The sequence below is a fragment of the Cupressus sempervirens genome, chromosome 4, assembly GCF_028749045.1.
Source record: "Cupressus sempervirens isolate cs-2001-9-10 chromosome 4, ASM2874904v1, whole genome shotgun sequence".
Taxonomy (NCBI): Eukaryota; Viridiplantae; Streptophyta; class Pinopsida; order Cupressales; family Cupressaceae; genus Cupressus; species Cupressus sempervirens.
In genome coordinates this window covers 511,592,903-511,611,950 of record NC_143121.1, presented here as the reverse complement: position 1 = coordinate 511,611,950, position 19,048 = coordinate 511,592,903, and positions in this window count along the sequence as shown.

Sequence of the window (19,048 nt, the reverse complement as noted above, 5' to 3'; positions counted from 1 at the left end):
CAAAAATATTTCTTATTTTATGTTCCTATCTATTGTTTGAGAGGTAGTCATTGCTACTATAGGTGTCATATTATACATGGTTAACATGTTGATGTGGACCTATCCTTGATCCTCCCCCTAAAAGCATAAGCTTTGATTGTTTTTATTTTTCAAGTTGTGAACCATTCAAGTTGCGATCTCTATTTTGGTATGTTTCCTTCTAGCGATGTGTGTTGTTTTTTTTGGTGTGATTTCTTATGTTAACATGACATGTTTCAAAGTTAGGAGCCAAATCCTTGGACACATGTGGATCTACCTTCAATTGTACAATGCTTTCTATTTCATTTAGCATTGTTTTTAGTTTTATTTTTCCTAGGTTGGGCCTATAATGTGATTAAATACTTGACTATCTAACTTGTGGCTTAGCTGGCTATATAAGAAGCTTTGTCAGAGATGGAAGAGTTAGAAGAGGATGATATGATAAATGGAGAAGAAGGGCAGGATATGAATTTGGAATCCTAAATTCATAAATTCATTGTATATGGCTGAACCCTAGAAGGCCTTACAATCAGGCATGTTGATAGACTTGTTTTAATTATTATATTAGCATGTCTTCCAATTGCCTAGCTTTATATGGATCTTGTTTCCATTGTTGCATGTGATATTTATATTACTTCCTTGTGTAACTCTGAGTAGGGCTTGTTGTATGCTTAAGTTTCATGTGTTTTTTCTTGAATATACCATACCTGTATGCTGGCAAGAAGAACAAAGAAGATGAATGTAGTTAGTTGACATGTCTATGAAAGATAAATAATCCTCTCTCAACATTCAAATGCAAAGGCAAGCTAAAATGAACCCTAAAATGGAAGTTATTATGAAAAAGGTACAATTACAATGGTTACATAGATAGGTCCTAGTTTTTATAATAGAGCCATATTAGGGACACTAGAAGATCATAGAATCATCACTAGTATAAATATGAGGATATGAATATATTGATCTATATCAGATAGAAATTTGGGAACCCAACCTACGCATCAAAGACATAAAGGTCAAGATAACTAGTGTAGTTCGATCCCTAGGTTTGATATAGCAAGATTATGCTTGCATCAAGACATAAAATGTTGAGATGGCCATAAGTATACACTTGCAAAAAAATAGACAAGGATGATACATTGTAGATCCTAAGTGTCAAGTGGGACAATCAAGATTCTCAAGATACCTAAGATTAACAAGGTATAGCCATAGGTAAAAAGAAAAAGAAAAAGTTCGCTATGCCCCCAGTCTTATAGTCCATGACATCCTTAATAGACTATTAGGGATAGAAAAATCATCAAATAAATCATCATATTTATCATAAAAAGTAAATTAGCCAACTAGTGTCAACCAATTTTAGTTTAAGTGCATCTATGGAAGTCACATGATTTTCTCTTTAGGACTCAAGTTTGCTAATGATAAGTATCATGACATCCTAGACTATAGCTAAAGTATCTAATAAGTTTTGAGAAACACTTGATGTCAAGGGGAAGTGCTGAAAAACACTATTAAACAAGGTACCAAAGAAACACCAATGCAACAAGGAGGCCCATGATAAGCTATGTAGTTTGTTCTCCCTAGACCTAGACACAAGATTCAATTCCAAGATAGGAAAGGAAAAATCAACTTGAGATGAATGGTATATGAGTGCAAAGTGAGATAAAATAAACATAAGTGCAAGGGTATCAATTAGCCCATGTTCAAGGTTTTCACCACTTGGAAAGATTTACTAGCTCTCAAGAAAGATCACATTGTTTTGTCCCAATGTCTAGTAAGGTGTAGGGCATTATAGGTTAGCAATATGACAAGTAAGAAAAGAAGGATAGGTTAGGAGTATGAAGCAAGTGAAAGTGATCCTCAAGGAATAGTTCCTCGAGAGTTCCAAAGATAGGGAAAGATAGCCATATGTAGTAGTTTGTGGACAAGTAAAGAAAGCCAAGAAAGGTGATAGCATGTAGGGTAAGAAGTTCAAGCCAATAAGCAGGATAACATATAAGATAAGTTGTGGAAGGAAATGAGTGATATAAAATATAGGATAAGAAGTTGAAGCTAATAAGAATGATAGAATATAGGATTTAAGTAGTGAAAGCCAATAAGAGAGATAACATATAAGATAATCAGTGGAAGCCAATAAGTGAGATAGTAAGAAAGTGTGTAGTCTAAAAGAGTAGGCATGCCAAGAGACTTCTACGAACCATTTTTTTCTTTATGTGATCAAGAGAAAGGGGTGAATTGGATAGGATGGTGATAGGATAGATAAATAAGAATGCAGAGTCAATATGTAGGCTATGATCAAATGAGAAAGAACAAAAGAGAAGCTGATGGATAAGATAGCCAATGCACAAGAATAGCTCAACATTGTCAAGATCAAAGAAAGAAGAGGGAATAGATGGATGATGGAAGAGTCACACATGACACTTATTTTCAAAGTTTTCATCATGGTACCTATCCAAGGTCCAACAAGAAGTGGTTTTTTCCATAGGATGAATTTATTTCTCTTTACTTTTTCTACCAAGGCACATGTTACTAGGTTTTCATGAAGGCACATTTTTTTCTCTCTTTTTTGTTTTTTGTTTTTTGATTTTTTTTTGAAAGAGTCCAAGTTTCTTCAAGTTAGATAATACTCCTATTGGAAGGATAATCCATGATAATCCAAGATCATGGAAAGGTATGCTCAAATATGTTGATAGGGCGATGGAAGGAAGGTGATATAGAAAATAAGGGTATATGGAAAACAATGTTTTAGGATTTGGATGAGATGAATGGGATGGAAGGAAAAAAGGTGATAGGATAGTTTGTGGAAGGATAGTAGATAGGATATTGAAGGGATTGTGCAAGGGTAGAATAAAAAGTGGGCAAGATCAACTTTGACACACCTTGAAGGGTGATGGAATGATGGTAGAATCATGGAAGAAATATCTTGAGGATTAGATGTATGAGGTGGTAGAGTAATCTTGGAGGAAGATGGAGTGGAAGGCTTCAAAATAGGTTTTGGAAGATGTTTGGAATAAGATGCAACAAAAGCATTTGGAAGCTTGAATGTCAACTTTGATTTATTTTCAAGTTTCAAGTCTTTCAAAAAAGACTTGAGAATCCATATAGCTTTATATTTTTATTTTCCGTAGGAATTTTTAGAGCACACCTCTTCAATAATGGATTTCAAAACCCATATTTTATTTTATTTCCCTTTTTGAATAGTGGGCCTTTGTGATCTCTTGAATATTTTTCCTTTCTTAGAATTTACATGTCAGTTAGATGAGACATAGTGATCTTCATTTGTAAATAGATTCTTGTGTTTGTTTTTAAGTTGGTATCCAAATTTCTTCCAAAAGATTTGAGATTTGTGGATGAATAAGGCTGATATGAATGGTTTAGATGAAAAGGTAAAATGTGAAAGGCTCAATGATGAGTATATTTTTTGATCTCGAGGTATAATATGAGAGCTAGGTGATGAGCTAGGAGTAGAGGTAAGAGACAAAGGAAAATAGGGTCCCAATATGTAAGGAAGGTTTGAAGGCTTTAGGTTTGATGGATAACGACCAAGGATGGACTTAGAAGATGCAAATGGATAATGAGTAGGAGTATCAACATCTTTAGTGTGAGTAACATGGCCATGGTCATCAATAAAATCATGAGAAATTTTTTTTATAGGATCATTTGAATCTTGAATATAGTTTTGAAGTGGCTATGAAGAAGTAGAACAAGAAGGTATACTTTTATCTTGACAAGTTTTTTTGGATACCATAGGGATAAAACTTTTCCAATGATTTTCAGTAAGCTCAAGGGAAATAGTGGATGTGGTATCTTCATCATACTTAGGAGGTGGATAAGACATAGGATATGGAAATGTAACATCTTGAAGGAGATGAAAGGGTTATTGATCTTGATCTTTCTTGACATTTATATATTTAGATGTTTAAGAGTCCTCTTAAAATGGAGCCACTTCTAAAGACAAGGGAGAACAAAGAGAGAATAGAGTATTGCTCGGAGTAGGCATACTAGCACATGAAGGTTATGGATATTTAGTATTAGTAGCATGGAAAAGATTTTTAGCCAAGTATAGATCAGCTTGAGTTTCTTTTAGAGGTAGCCCTTGAGGGTAAACATAGTCAATGTAGAAAGCATTAGGTTCTTTTTTTGATTCCAGAGGTTTGTTGAAAAAATTTAAATATTTAGGAAGTTTACGCATGTTGGAAGAAGTGAAGGTGTCAAGAAGACCATCATCGGATATAGCTTCATCAATATAATATTTCTCAAGAGAATTATCCTTATCACATGAGTCATTAGAGTTTTCAATTCCAACTACCTTATCATCGATAAGATCTTGGACTTTATGCTTTAACTCTATGCAATCTTTGGTTTTATAACCTTTTTTTCTATGATAATTGCAAAAGTGATAATCTCTCCACCATGGAGATTTTATTTTAGGTTCATAAGTTCTAGAGTTTTCTAGTAATGTGATGAACTCATTATCAAGAAGTTTTCTCAATATGACATCATAATAATCTTCCAAGGGAGTAAAAGTTATCTCAAGACTATGTCTAGGATCTTCTTGTTATTCATCAAGTGCATAGGATGCATCAATATCCTCATCAAGGATAGGTTTATTATGAAAACTTGGCACATTCTCAAAGGACGTATCACTTTCTTTCTCTCTAAGGAGGTCCTTAGATCTAATAAATGAAGTTAATTGATATCTTGGAGAGACAAAGTAAGTAGAATTAGTAGAAGAGGAAGAATATGATCTTGAAGAGGACGACTCATGTGCATATTAAGAGATTAAGGTAATTGCATGTGATGATTCCATTCATTCATCTAACCTTTTCTCAAATTTAGACTTCATTTCCATCATGTGCCTAATGAAATAAAGGTTAGAAAGATTGTATGTTTCTTCAAGTTATTTATATTGAGTGTATAGATCTTGAAACTCTTTAGTGGTATAGAAGAACTCATGGTCATCTAGACTTGGTTGAGGTTTGGTAGCACAAGGTTGAAGCCCATAGTGGTGGATAGAAAATAAAACATGAAGGATACTAGATGAAGCTAATAAGGTGACACAAGATAACTTTATGTCTAAAATAGAGAGGTAGAGCATTCACTTGTCAAAGAGAGGTAGCAATAAACAAGTGACTTGTTAGGAAAAGTGTCCAAGAAGCTTACAACACTAGTGACTCAAGTTAAGAGCTAGGAAAGAACCACAAATAGAAAAGTAGATAAAGATAGAGAGATGAATAGTGAACAAATTTCCAAATCAAAGAGTGTAGTCAATAGATCAAGGTAACCTTTCAGCAAAAGAGGATCCTAGCAAGTGGACATAGACCAAGAAGGTGGAAATATCCAAGAGTTTTCAAACAAAGAGTCATTTTAAGAAAGTTAAAACACAAGAGATTTAGAAAGAAAAGTTAAATGATGGATCTCCTTCTAATAAGAAATACAAGAAAAATGTTTAGACTTGACATTTTGACTTGGCTGAAAAAGTGTGATGTTCAAAAGTAAGTTTTTTCCAAGAAAGATAGTGACACATGGATTAGTCTTCAAGAAATCAAGCAAGGGACAAAGAAACCTTGCATGATACAAGATTATGTGAGGTCTCAAAAGGAAATCCCTAGAACTACCATACATGTATGTTCAAATTATTTCAACCAATCTAGCACAAATAAATACACATCAAGCACATTCTACCTAAATGAAATGACTCATTACTCAATACCTTGGCCTACAACTTGATGCTTTCTTGCCTCACACAAAGTGGTTGCCCAAAAAAATATTGGCTTTTTCATAGATGGGTTACCCACATATAAAGGTACACATATGGTGAGTCAAATCTTGGAGTGATTCAGGTAGTCCACTAGGATCGATCCTTGCACCAAGATATTGAGTGGAAAAATAGGGCAGCCTCTAATCTTAAGGTCTCTAGTAAGTGTTCTATTCACAAAACCCCCCTTTCTCCTAATATGGGACACCTTATTACATGAGAAGTAATAGACCTTGTAGCCACAAGAGTACCTTAAGAATTCTCATGTAGTTTTTTCCTCATGGTCACAATCCCACAAGTACTTCCACTAGATGAAGACAAGTGTTATGACCCACAAGAATTTGAATTTTGTTAAGGGACTTGTGATTATAGTGGGTAAGATTAGCTTGGTTTTTATTATTCCCACTTTGGATCATTCCTATTTTTATCTTTTCACCAATAGCAAACCCTTTAAAGCTAAGATCTCATTAGTGAGATTAAAAAAATGGGTCCACACCAAGGAGGTCAAGATTTATGATTCACCTTAGTAGATGAAGAGCATACTTTTTTATTCCTTGGTGCTTCCCCCAAACATGCCATGAAGATTAATTAAAACCATTAAAAGTGGAGTATCCCACTCACTTTTGAGATCCAATGAAGGATCAAGATGTAACAACCCACTTAGGAACCCAAGAGAAATAAACCTAATGAGTTACAATGTTTACTAAACTATTTATTTTTTAAAGTTTAAACAATACAAGATAACAATGTGGAAAATACATTTTCCATTCCTAAAGGGTTCATTCACATTGTGTTATACTAAGAAATTATATATTAATTAGTTTAAGTGTCAAGTACAATGTCTCATGATCATAAAGAAATAACAAATACATAATCTCATAAGAAAATGCATAAGTATAACTAATACAATGAAATTACATCCAATAGTTAACACCCACTACACGTGTTACAAGGTATGTGAGAATAACTACAATACATCATAATACATGATACCATATATACACATCAATTGCATAAAAGTCTCTATGATAAGAATGATAAAGGTATAATTGCATCTTCATATGTACAATAGTTAGAAATGTGAGGGGAACCCAAATAGTAAGAGGGCACTACCTCCTAATAGCTTGGTTGCCTAGTCAGGCTTCCACTCCCAGAATGTAGGTAAGATAATGAATGATCCACATATGACTAATCAATCATGAAAAATTCCTAGGAAAGGAATCCTACTAGCCAACACTACCTCGAAGGTAACACAAACTACTCAAGAAGAAAAGATAATCCAAATAGAATGAACATCAATCCAATAACAAAAATGTAATCAAATCAATCATATGTATACCAAGTATAGATCTAAACCAAAAATCACAATATAAATTCCAAAGATATCCACCTCAGGAAAAAAGACACTATCAAAAGTACAATCACTATCAATCAACAATCACCATCAATGAAAGTAAACAACAACATTAAATACATCCAACAATGAGTACACTACCAAAGGTACAAACAAAATCTACATAGGAGAGTAAGGATACATACTAGTGAGTGTCATCAATAGTCAAACTACTTGATTTACCCTTGACCGATCTCTCAATAGACCTTATACCATCAAGCATTGAGTAACCATGGACTAGTTACTTTGAACCCCACATCCTCAATGTGACACATGTAGAACTAGAATACCCTCTCAAGAAGATGATATAAATTAGTCATATTGTCATTCCATTGCCATCCTTAGTTTATATAAGCACTCAAGGCATGGGCAAGGGAACATCTCTAACTTATCTTTGTAGTGTGTTTCCCAAAATATTAATTACTAGATTATCACTTATTACATAACTTATAATAGGTTACCCTAGCATTGACCTCTTTGGGTCCTAGACCTCTACTACAAGCCACTCCCAATGAAATGTACCTAGATAACCTTTCCTAATAACATACAACATAGTTGAGTCCCATACCGAAACACCCATAAAGATAAAACTTGGTTCTTTAACAAGAAACCCAAAAATAGTTGGTTCTCCCAACACAAGTAAACATAAATGCACCACATATAAAAAATCCCAATTTCAACTTTCAAATTTAAAAAAGAAACTCATCATAATATCTAGAATAAAGAAACATCATAAATAAATCATGAAGGTAAATCTCTGGTGTACATGCTAGTTGGCCAACTAAACAATTTATAGGAAAAAATTCACCATGAAAGTATTGGCAATATGACCAATCAGTCAAATAAGGTAAGATATATTGTTGTCTTTTATGGTAACATATGTTTTGTAGTTTAGCTATGATTATTTGTGAAGAAAAATGGTTTAAGTATTGGACAATGTTACAACAACATAACATGATTTGTTGATAGAGGAATATTCCCTTGGAATGTTCTCTTGCACAGTTAACCCTAGATGCATGACATCATCCTGATGATGCGTACTAGTGCAAATGTCTGTACAAGCAACCTAGTTCAAGTTATGGAGGAAATACTGATGTAGTTATCTCGTAGTGCCGAATAAAGCATGTCAAAAAATTGACTTATACAACTCTAAGGATGATATGTGAACCGACTTAGGAAGAATTTATTAATATGTTTGATATAAGTAAAGAACTTCAATTTTGAAGTTAAAGTGTGAATGTGATGAGATACTATGTGATGCAAAGTAATGTTATGTGATGAAAATTGATATATGTGTAGTTACCCCTTGTATGAAGAATTGACTATCAAAGGAATTGTGAAGTACAAGTGATCTAGTATTGTATGTATATCTATTCTCTTGAAGAACTCAATTGTATAGTTACATGTTAGGGCGATGGGCTCTTCTTGCACACATTTGTATATGATCTAAGTTGAAGTAGTTCCTAATAGGGTTGAGGCTTCTAACAAGGCCTAGTCTCCTAATACGGACTCAAGACACTATACATTCTTCATAGACTCCTAACAGGGTCAATATCCTTAACCAGATTCTTTATATAGTGAATCATCTTGTGGGTTTCATCCCCACTAGGGTTTCCTTAGTTAACAAATATGGTGTTATGAGCTCTCTTTATGTATGGTTGTTTTTACTATTCAACATTATTGGTTTATTTTCTTATGCATGTTGCAAAGTAATTAATAATATTCAGTTGTGGGCAAAAAGATTGAAAATACAGATTCAACCAACACCCCCCCCCCTCAATCTTATCTATTTTCAACAATTGGTATTAGAGCTTACTTATTCAAAAGAGGCTTAACAACTTGAATAAGATCCCTATGGATATGGAGCAATTGAATAAGAATCTTGAAGAAGCTCTTGAACAAATTGATCTCCTTACTGATATAAAGATGCAAGGGCTTATATTGGTGAACTAAAGGACAAGATAGATAACCTGAAGCAAAAAGGACCTAGTGAGAAAACCAGTGATGGTGATATTGAAGATCTAAAGAAAGAAAATGAGATCTTGAAACATGAGTTAAAAATAGTTGAACTCAAGCTAAGTCTTAAGAAAAATGGAGAAAAGAATGACTCTGAAATAAAAGCTAAAAATGCAGATTTAATATCCCAGTTAAGAAAAGTAACATTTGAACTGGAATCTATCAAGTTAGAGCATGCGGAATTAGAGAAATGCGAGAGGTGAATTAGTGCAAACCAAACAACAACTTGAGAAATTATATACTGGCAGTGAAAAGATTGAAGAACAAATATCTGTACAAAGACCTAGTTATGATAAGATTGGACTTGGATTCTTCCTTGGACAATCTGCCAAGAAATCTATTGAGAGAAAAGAACTTGATACTCTTGAAGTAAAAAAGGATCTAAACATAAGAAAAATAGATGATACATCTAAAAACAAGGAGAATGTTACTCACTCTAAGAAATCCAAATAATTTGATCAAGAAGAGGATATTAGAAGAAAAGAATCTCATGCCAGGTGTAATGAACTTAGACACACTAGAGATGATTGCAAAGGTAATTCTTTTAAAGCTATTTAAAATCTTTATTGTCATAATTGTCATGGATATGGATATCATGCAGTAGATTGTAAGAAACCTAAATTTGATGATGATAATGCAAATAGTAGAATGTTTAGGAACACTAACCATCCAAACAACAAAAGAAGATCTCACAACAATGAGAGTCAAGAAAGAAGATAAATTGTTTGTTATAGATGCAACAATCTTGGACACATTGCAAGAATTGTAGAATACCTGACAACTAGAATAATGAACAAAGAAGGAATGTGCATGTATGTCAGTTATGTAATAACTTTGGACACACAACAAAATTTTGCAAAATAGATAGAAGAAACCTAAACAAGAATCAGAATTATAGAAGGAACATTAAAAGAAATCATGATAGTCTGAAAGATGAAATAAAGGAACTAACAAAAGAATTTAAGGAAATATTTATAAAAGAAAAAGAAATTGGAAGTTCTCATACAGTTTAGGAAGAAGCACATCCTAATGTACCTGATAAGATAGTAAAGTCACTTATTGTCTATGACCCATCTTACCTACATTAAGCATTCTCAGTAAAATAGAGTTTCCGTTAATAATAATTGATGTTAGAAAGAATATCATAGGTTTCATAGTTAACCGCATATACTAGACATTAAAAGGAGTCTACTGTAAAGTGCCCATTACTTAATATGATTAGTATGAAAATATGTAAGAAGAATAACCTCTCTACTATACAGAGACAATATATTAAACTCTTGGCAGATATGCATTTAATGCAAAGTATAGATTGTGAAAGATTTAAAGGATGTAAATTGATTTACGAACATCATTTTCTAGTGCGAAACCATAAGTGCAAGATTGGAGAGATATTTGAAGTGTTGAATAAGTTTGGAGATACGTGAAATCATTGAAAACCCTAAAATGTGAAATTAAAGTATTTTCCAAACTTGTTGAGTATATTTTCAAAAATGGCAAGTCAAGAAGTGGTTAATATAATAAATAGACCTAGATATAACTTTAAGAACCACCCATTTGTTTGTCTTTTTGATGACCCCATTGGAGCATTTTTGCAAGTACCAAAAAATGTTCTTCATGTCAAGGACATAAGAGGTTATATTCATTATAAAATTGAAAGCATAGGAGATACAAAGATTCATAAGGAATTAGAGAAAATTTGCAACAATGATTTGTCACTAAAACTAGAACATGCATACCTAGAACAACTTAACATAGTTAAGCACATGTTCTATATAGACTTTGATAATCATGAATGGACAAGAATAATTATGAGCAAAGCTCATGATGGCCTTCTATGGTTGGGAGGTTATATTATATGCATAAAAAATGACCTAATTCACAAGGTCATATGTTTAAGCAATTAAGGATGCAATCCCATCAACATAAAGAATGTGTGCAAATTAGTTGTAACCAATCTCAACGCAAGTTTTGATGGCAGAAACATGAAGATCAATAGCATTCAAGATGATGGAGTGAGATTTATTAGTAAAATTTTGGGGTATAAGTTCAACCATGGATCTAGGATAGATTTAGTCCCTATCAGATTTCTTCATGTAGCTTATATGGAAGTAAAGGGTGAAGAGGTTAATCTATGTGACATTATCTGAACACAGTTCTTGGATAACATCTCAAAAATCAAAAAGTCTAGGAGCAAAGTCTTTAGGTTTGCATCCCTACTGACACATATATTCTTTCACTCAACAAAGAAGTTTCCTGGTGTTTCAAATTGGGATGGAAGTGAGTGCGTAATGAAGACTATCACTCATGCATATAGAACTAAAGCAAAAATAGTTAGAGATAATGATATTGACAAAATGATGAAATCTTTCCAAGCTAAAATAAAGAAAAGTTATAGCATACCTCCTATGTTGGTAGAGAAATATAAGGATAAGCTATGTTTCATGGTAGAAATAAATTTCACATGTATGTAGGTAGTATTTCCTCGAGTAAAGTTCATTGAACCTATGGGTTACGAAATGAGTAAGGAATTGATTGAAGGATATGCATAGATAATCCTACACTCTAAAGTTGATTCTGAATGTCTTAGATGGGGAACATATACTGAGAAGATGAGAGAAGTCAAAACAAGTTGGATAATCACAAACTCCAAGAAGAAGGTAGAAAAAGTGACTGATTCTATCTTAAAGGAATCGTGAATGTCAAGAAAGGAATTTGAAGTGGTGAAAGGGATAGCATTGGAAATGAAGGTCAGTGGTCAATATGAACTATTGACCCCTACACCTATTGCAATAGCCTGACCTATTGAAGAGGTCATAGTTGTACAGATAAGTGCACAAACACCTATAGTACCATATGCAATAGTTGCACAATAGCAACCTCTAAGGAATCCAAAGAAAACTAAGGAAGTGCCAACATCAAGGAAGTCTACAAGGCTTGAGAAGGCCAAAACCCCTCCTAAGAAGAGAGTCAAGAAAACTACATGTGGACTGAGCAAGAGGAGAAAAACCTTGAAAATTAGTTCTTCTGAATCTAAAGAAGAGACTGGTGATAGACTAGTAGAGCTAGTAGATCAAGAAGTGAAGACTTCAATAGGAAGAAAAGCATGGAAATCAAACGTAGAAAATCTTAACATACAAATTATTAATGAGAATAATTTTGTGCAATTGAATAAGTACTATGACTTGTATTATAATATGGATAGAAGATAACTAGAGAATGTTGTAGTTAGAAATATGATCCTAAAAGATAAAATGTTTGATTGCATAGGAGGTCAAATATCTGAAGACTTGTACAATAGAATTTTTTTTTAAAAAGTAGAGTAATTGAGGAAGATAAGAAAAAAGGATAAATATGGTGAAAAATTTATGTATTGTAAGTAATGAGGAAGAAATAACAGAAATTTTGAAAGGAATAGCACCATTATTAAGGAATAAGAAGAAATCCATTCTCCTCATGGGAGGAAATTATGAAGAAGTGAATGTGGAAACTCAAAAGGCAATAGTCACATACATGTCTACTATGCTAAAGAAGAATGAGTAGACAAAGGAGACAAGTCCTACTGGAGTAACAGTTAGTCTACCTCATAGTTCTGAGACAACCAAGTGATTCACCACATATTACCATTAGCAGTGAATATATGCAAGTAGATAAAACCAATTTGATAGTGGATACAACCGAGGACCCATTTAAAGATTTTGGTTCCAACATTGTTGGCAATATTGTTGATTACAATAGCTCATCTGATGACGAAAAAGAAAAGGAGCTTAAGGAAGAAGATGCACCTTCTATAAAGAAATTTGAATCTAACACTAAAACAACTACCATAAGTGCACCTACAACTACATAAGCAATATTATCATCTTCACCACCTACACAAGTAGCAGTGGTCACACTAGCAGCAGCCACATAGTTAGATAAAGAAGATGAGGCACAAAATCTCATATCTTCTTTAAGTAAATTTCTTGAAAAGAAGAAATTAGTCAAGTCTATTGAGAATACTTTAACCTAAATTTTGGACAGATTGGAGAAGACAGTAAGTTCTATTGATACACCTACAAACATTCAACAGAGAGTAGCAATTTTGTGCAAAACCTTTGATAATGAGTTTACTACTCTTACCAATGTTACTACAATTCAAGTATAGATTGAGCATGATGGTAAAATTCTTAACAATATGTGTACAAACATAATAAATGATATAGAAAAATTAAATATATGCATTAAGGCATTAAGGCAGATTATGGAGGAAGGGGACAGATATGTGCTAAGTGCAACATGGCATACCTTCACCTTCACAGTTTTGGTGACAAAATAAAAGAGAAGGTAACTGAGCTTCAGATGCTCACTGATAACTTTTTAAAACAAAATTAGAAGTTAGAAACCATTGAGCATACAATGAAAGCACCTCATAGTAGAATTCATGATATACAAGCAAAAAAGGAAAATGTTTTGAAAACATTTACTCTTTAAGGGACCATTTATCCCCACAGATTACATTATTGCAAAATTAGTTGGAGGAATGCTTGGCAACCAAGTCCTCATATGAAAAGTTTGTGGCTACAAATTTCAATGCAACAGAGTTAGCCGCATATGCTCTATGTGCGCTAATCAATGTGTCTAATGCACTAAAAGATAGTTGGAAGAAATACCTTGTGCAGTTGAAGACTAACTTCAATGATCGTTTCTCCAAGTTTTGATGCATCTTTTAGATTTTGACAGGATTTTCCTTTTGTCAACACCTTTTTCATTGATGTCAAAGGGGGAGAAATAAGGAAAATTATAATTGCAATTGCAAATGTAAGTTATATAGTTGTATCTTGAAGTATAGTAGTAAGATTTTCTTTAAGAAAACATTGTAATTAGAGTTATAAGGGATATAATCTTTCTCAAAACATGAATACAATATTTTTACTATGCTATGGTTATTTACTTTGATTGGTATGACAACATGTTTGAGACTTAGCCAATTTTCCCAAAATGTTGCCATCAATGTCAAAGGGGGAGATTGTTGGTAATATGACCAATTAGTTAAATAAGGTAAGATATGTGGTTTTCATTTATGGCAACATATGTTTTGTAGTTTAGTTATGATTATTTGTGAAGGAAAATTTCCTAAGTATTGGACAATGTTATAGTAGCATAACAAGATTCTTTGATAGAAAAATATTCCATTGGAATATTCTCTTGCATTAACCCTAGATGCATGACATCATCTTGATGATGCATACCAATGCACATGTCTGTACAAGCAACCTAGTTCAAGTTGTGGAGGAAATACTGATGCGGTTATCTCACAGTGCAAAATAGAGCATGTCAACAAATTGGCTTATACGACTTGCAGAATTATTTTGATTACTAAATCTTGATGAGCTAACTCTAAGGATGATATGTGAGCCAAATTAGGAAGAATTTATTAATATCTTTGATATAAGTAAAGAACTTCAATTGTGAAGTTAAAATGTGAATGTGACAAGATGCTATGTGATGCAAGATATGATGCAAATTGATATATGCACAGTTACCCCTTGTATGAAGAACTGACTATCAAAGGAATTGTGAAGTATAGCAAGTGATCTAGTATTGTATGTATATCTATTCTCTTGAAGAACTCAATTGTATAGTTGCATGTTAGGGTAGTGGGCTCTTCTTGCATACATTTTTATATGATCTACCAACTCCTAACAGGGTTGTAGCAACTCCTAATAGGGTAGAGGCTTCTAATAAGGCCTAGTCTCCTAACAAGGACTCGAGACATTATACATTCTTCATAGAGTCCTAATAGGGTCAATATCCTTAACCAGATTGTTTATATAGTGAATCATCTTGTGGGTTTCATCCCTACTGGGGTTTTCCCTTGACCAGGGTTTCCCTAGTTAACAAATATGGTGTTATGAGCTCTCTTTATGTATGGTTGTTTTTATTGTTCAACATTGTTGATTTATTTTCTTATGCATATGGCAAAGTAATTAATAATATTCAATTGTGGGCAAAAGGATTGAAAATACTAATTCACACCCCACCTCTCAGTATTATCTATTTCTAATAGAAAGGACATAATATTACAAGTAAATACTAGAAGAAAGAAAAAATAATCAAGTCACATAGTTAAAATCATTTGCTTTGAGAAGTCTAGTTCAGCCAATAGAATGTCTTTTAAGCATCGGGTTATATATGGTCTCAAGCTTACATAATGTCTCTACAAACTTAAATATATAAATACAATCATAGTCACAATCACATGCAAGGTTAAATGTCAAAAGCCCAAAGAGAGCATCATGTTTTAAATGGATGTATAAAATACCAAACTTCATTAGGAAGATAATGACATTTAAATCTTATTATGTTTCTAAGAAAGGAGTATACATTTAGAAAATCATCATTAAACCTAATATAAACAAATTTCTATCTTTAACAAATTCTAATTTAAAATAATTAAAGTATAATCCGAACACCACATAATTACTAAATTGTAGGAGTTGATGAAATCCAACTCTGTAGTCGCCAAGATCACCTACATGCAAATAGCTTGCTGAAGAGAAACCGAAGGAGCAAGAGCTTGAAGCAAACAATGCAAGAGAAAATATTTCACAATAGGAAAAATGAAATTGCTATGTGAATGGATGAATTTACAATGAGAGAGAGAGAGACCGCTTATAAAGGCCTCAAGGAAGCTTGTAGAACAAGCTGTAAGGAGGTAGAGGATAAGGTTGACAACCAAGCATCTACAAAAAAGTGGAACATGCTAGAAGGGAACAAACTCTTGTGTTGTCAACAAGTCATCACTGCATGCATTAAATACTAAATATTAAATAAATGCATTAGTCTAAGTAAGCTTAAGTAAATAGAATAAATAATAAATAAATAATCAATTATTTACTCTAACACCCCCCCTTAAGACAACTTAAGTAAATGAATTTCATTTACCATGTAGGAGTTAATGAAATCCAACTTCGCAGTCACCAAGATCACCTACATGCAAATAGCTTGCTAAAGAGAAACCGAAGGAGCAAGAGCTTGAAGAAAAAAATGCAAGAGAAAATATTTCACAATAGGAAAAATGGAATTTCTATGTGAATGGATGAATTTACAATGAGAGAGAGAGACCGCTTATAAAGGCCTCAAGGAAGCTTGTAGAACAAGCTGGAAGGAGGTAGAAGATAAGGTTGACAACCAAGTATCCACAAAAAAGTGGAACATGCTAGAAGGGAACAAACTCCTGTGTTGTCAACAACTCATCACTACATGCATTAAATACTAAATATTAAATAAATGCATTAGCCTAAGTAAGCATAAGTAAATAGAATAATTAATTATTTACTCTAACATAAATAATATCATATATATATATATATCACAAAATAATTAAAATAATTTAATAAAAATTTAAAATATTTTAATTAATTCTTATAAAAATTAAAGTAATTAATAATAATATAACATTTAATTTAATTAAATTGAAAAAATAATATTAATTTTTTTTTTTTTTTACAACTAATTAAGAGGTGCAACCCTTGTGGCCACGCTACCAAGGTGCAGTCACACTACCAAAGGAAGTCATACATTGCCTTGGTAGTGACAACCTCTCCAAGGACAATCACACACTACCTTGGCAGTGTACCTATCCTTTGGATAGTGCTACCTTGGAAACCATGGGGGTGGGGGATGGGGTCCCTACCTACCCCTAAATTTTTATTTAATTTTTTTATATTTAATATTTTTGAATATATATATATATATATATATATATATATATATATATATATATATATGAATACTTGTAGTTATAGGTCTAGACAATGAATTTTTATAGTAGGGTAATTAACTTTTTTTAAAAATAAATATGAAGATATTTAAATCAAATTGAAAATTCAATCTAATTAAAATTCTAATCAAACCCTACCCTCAAAATTCATTTTCTCTTTAACATTTTCTTTTGTAGAAACAATTGAAAATTCTAATTCCATTCATACAAATCTAGGAAAAATAGTGAAAATGACAAACATGATTCAAACACCTAATATAACATGGAGCAAATAGATACATTCCAACGAAGTATTCAATCTCATATTTTCAAACCCTACCTCACGCTTATGCTAATGGTCTAGCAGGCAGGTGAAATTCCTCTTGCAACCAAATCCTTTGATCCACCAAAATTCCCTTCTTTTCCAAACCCTAGAGTTGCTCTCTAAAACCTTTGTGTGTAATACTGACCCAAAAGCCTATAATATAGAATTATAATTCTCTTTTAGGGTTTTTGTCTCCACAAACCCTAAAATTGTAATTATTTTATTCAATTATTCATTTTATACACAATTAATCCATTTTTAAATTTAAATATTCATTTATTATTATTTATTTATTTGTCAACTTTATTATTTAAAGTAAATTAATTAAATGACATTTATTTATTATTTAATTAATAAAGATAACTTAAGGGCATTATGTAAATGCCACAAAATTATTTTAAATCTTTATTAATCAAATAATAATTCCACACAATATTTAATATATAATTTATAAATCATCTTAATGTAGTTTTCTACATTAGGGCTTTTAATTTAACTAAAACTCCATTTAATCCTAATAATGCAAAATCGTCCTATTTTAATATTTTTCTATTTTTTTAAATTAAATAATATTTAATAAATCAATATCATGACTGATACAAGAATCATAAATAACTAGTCTATCAAGCAAATCACCAAGTGAAATCTCAAGAAATGTATTAGGAAAATCAACAAAAGCAAGAATCAAACCATATACACACAAGACTCATAGGTTTTAAAAAGGGTGGATAGTTTGTTATGAGTCCTCCTTGTAGGACAAGTATTTAGGCTATGTCTAAGATTGGACTTGGTCATTATGTTCCCATTCTCATCATTTGAGTATTATAATATGGCACACTCATCCTATCAATTTAGGGAAGTTGGTGCCTGATACCTGTATCTTGCATAAAAATGAGCATGTATACATACATACATATATCTAAACTAAATAGGTAATGATAGGGAGTGGTACATCATGTAGATCCAACTAGTAGGTGACTATAACTCCTTCCTTTAACCACATAAAATGTGTTAAACAAGAGATAAAATAGACATGTGCACCATACACATGTAAGTATCATAATAAATCACAAGTTAAAACATCAAAGGCTCAGATATAATAATGCATCATAATGAATATAAAATAATCCACATTATCTGACATCATTATGAAAGACATCACATTTATTAACTACAAATCATTTCAAACATCATTAATGCACAACCAATCATAAACATTAATAACATGTGAAATTTGTTGAAAATAGATTGATATAAGTATGAGAATGTGTTTCAATCATTATTTTGTCACTTATGTCAAACCTGCTACTTGTTGGTAAGACAACTATCTAGTTAATTTGAGTACTTTCATTTGTTTGATTGATGAGGAGGTTTTGATCAAATGAGATAACAATAGCACCTAGAGAAAAGATTGAGTTATGGTATGAAAAAAGAGTACAAAGATTAGTTAAGATAGTGATAATATAGTGCATTGATTATCTACTTAAGGTTGCAAAGGTTGGTTACATTCATTAAGTCTAAAAGAAAAAGTAAGAAGAATTGAGTTTGCCAAGCTTGACAGAGTGGACAATAGGTGCCAAGAAAAGTTAGTGCAAGCTGAGTAGAAAATTAGTTGGAGCCAAGAAAAGTCAAAGTTCAATGTATGCCAAGTGATACAGTGTAAGATGAGTAAAGTTTAGTTGATGCTGAGCATTAGTAAACTTTAGTGTTTGTTGAATTATCTAGTGGATGGTGAATGGAAGAACAATATGGAAGCCGAGTGACATCATATTGATGCTAAGTGCTAGTATTCATGTTAAA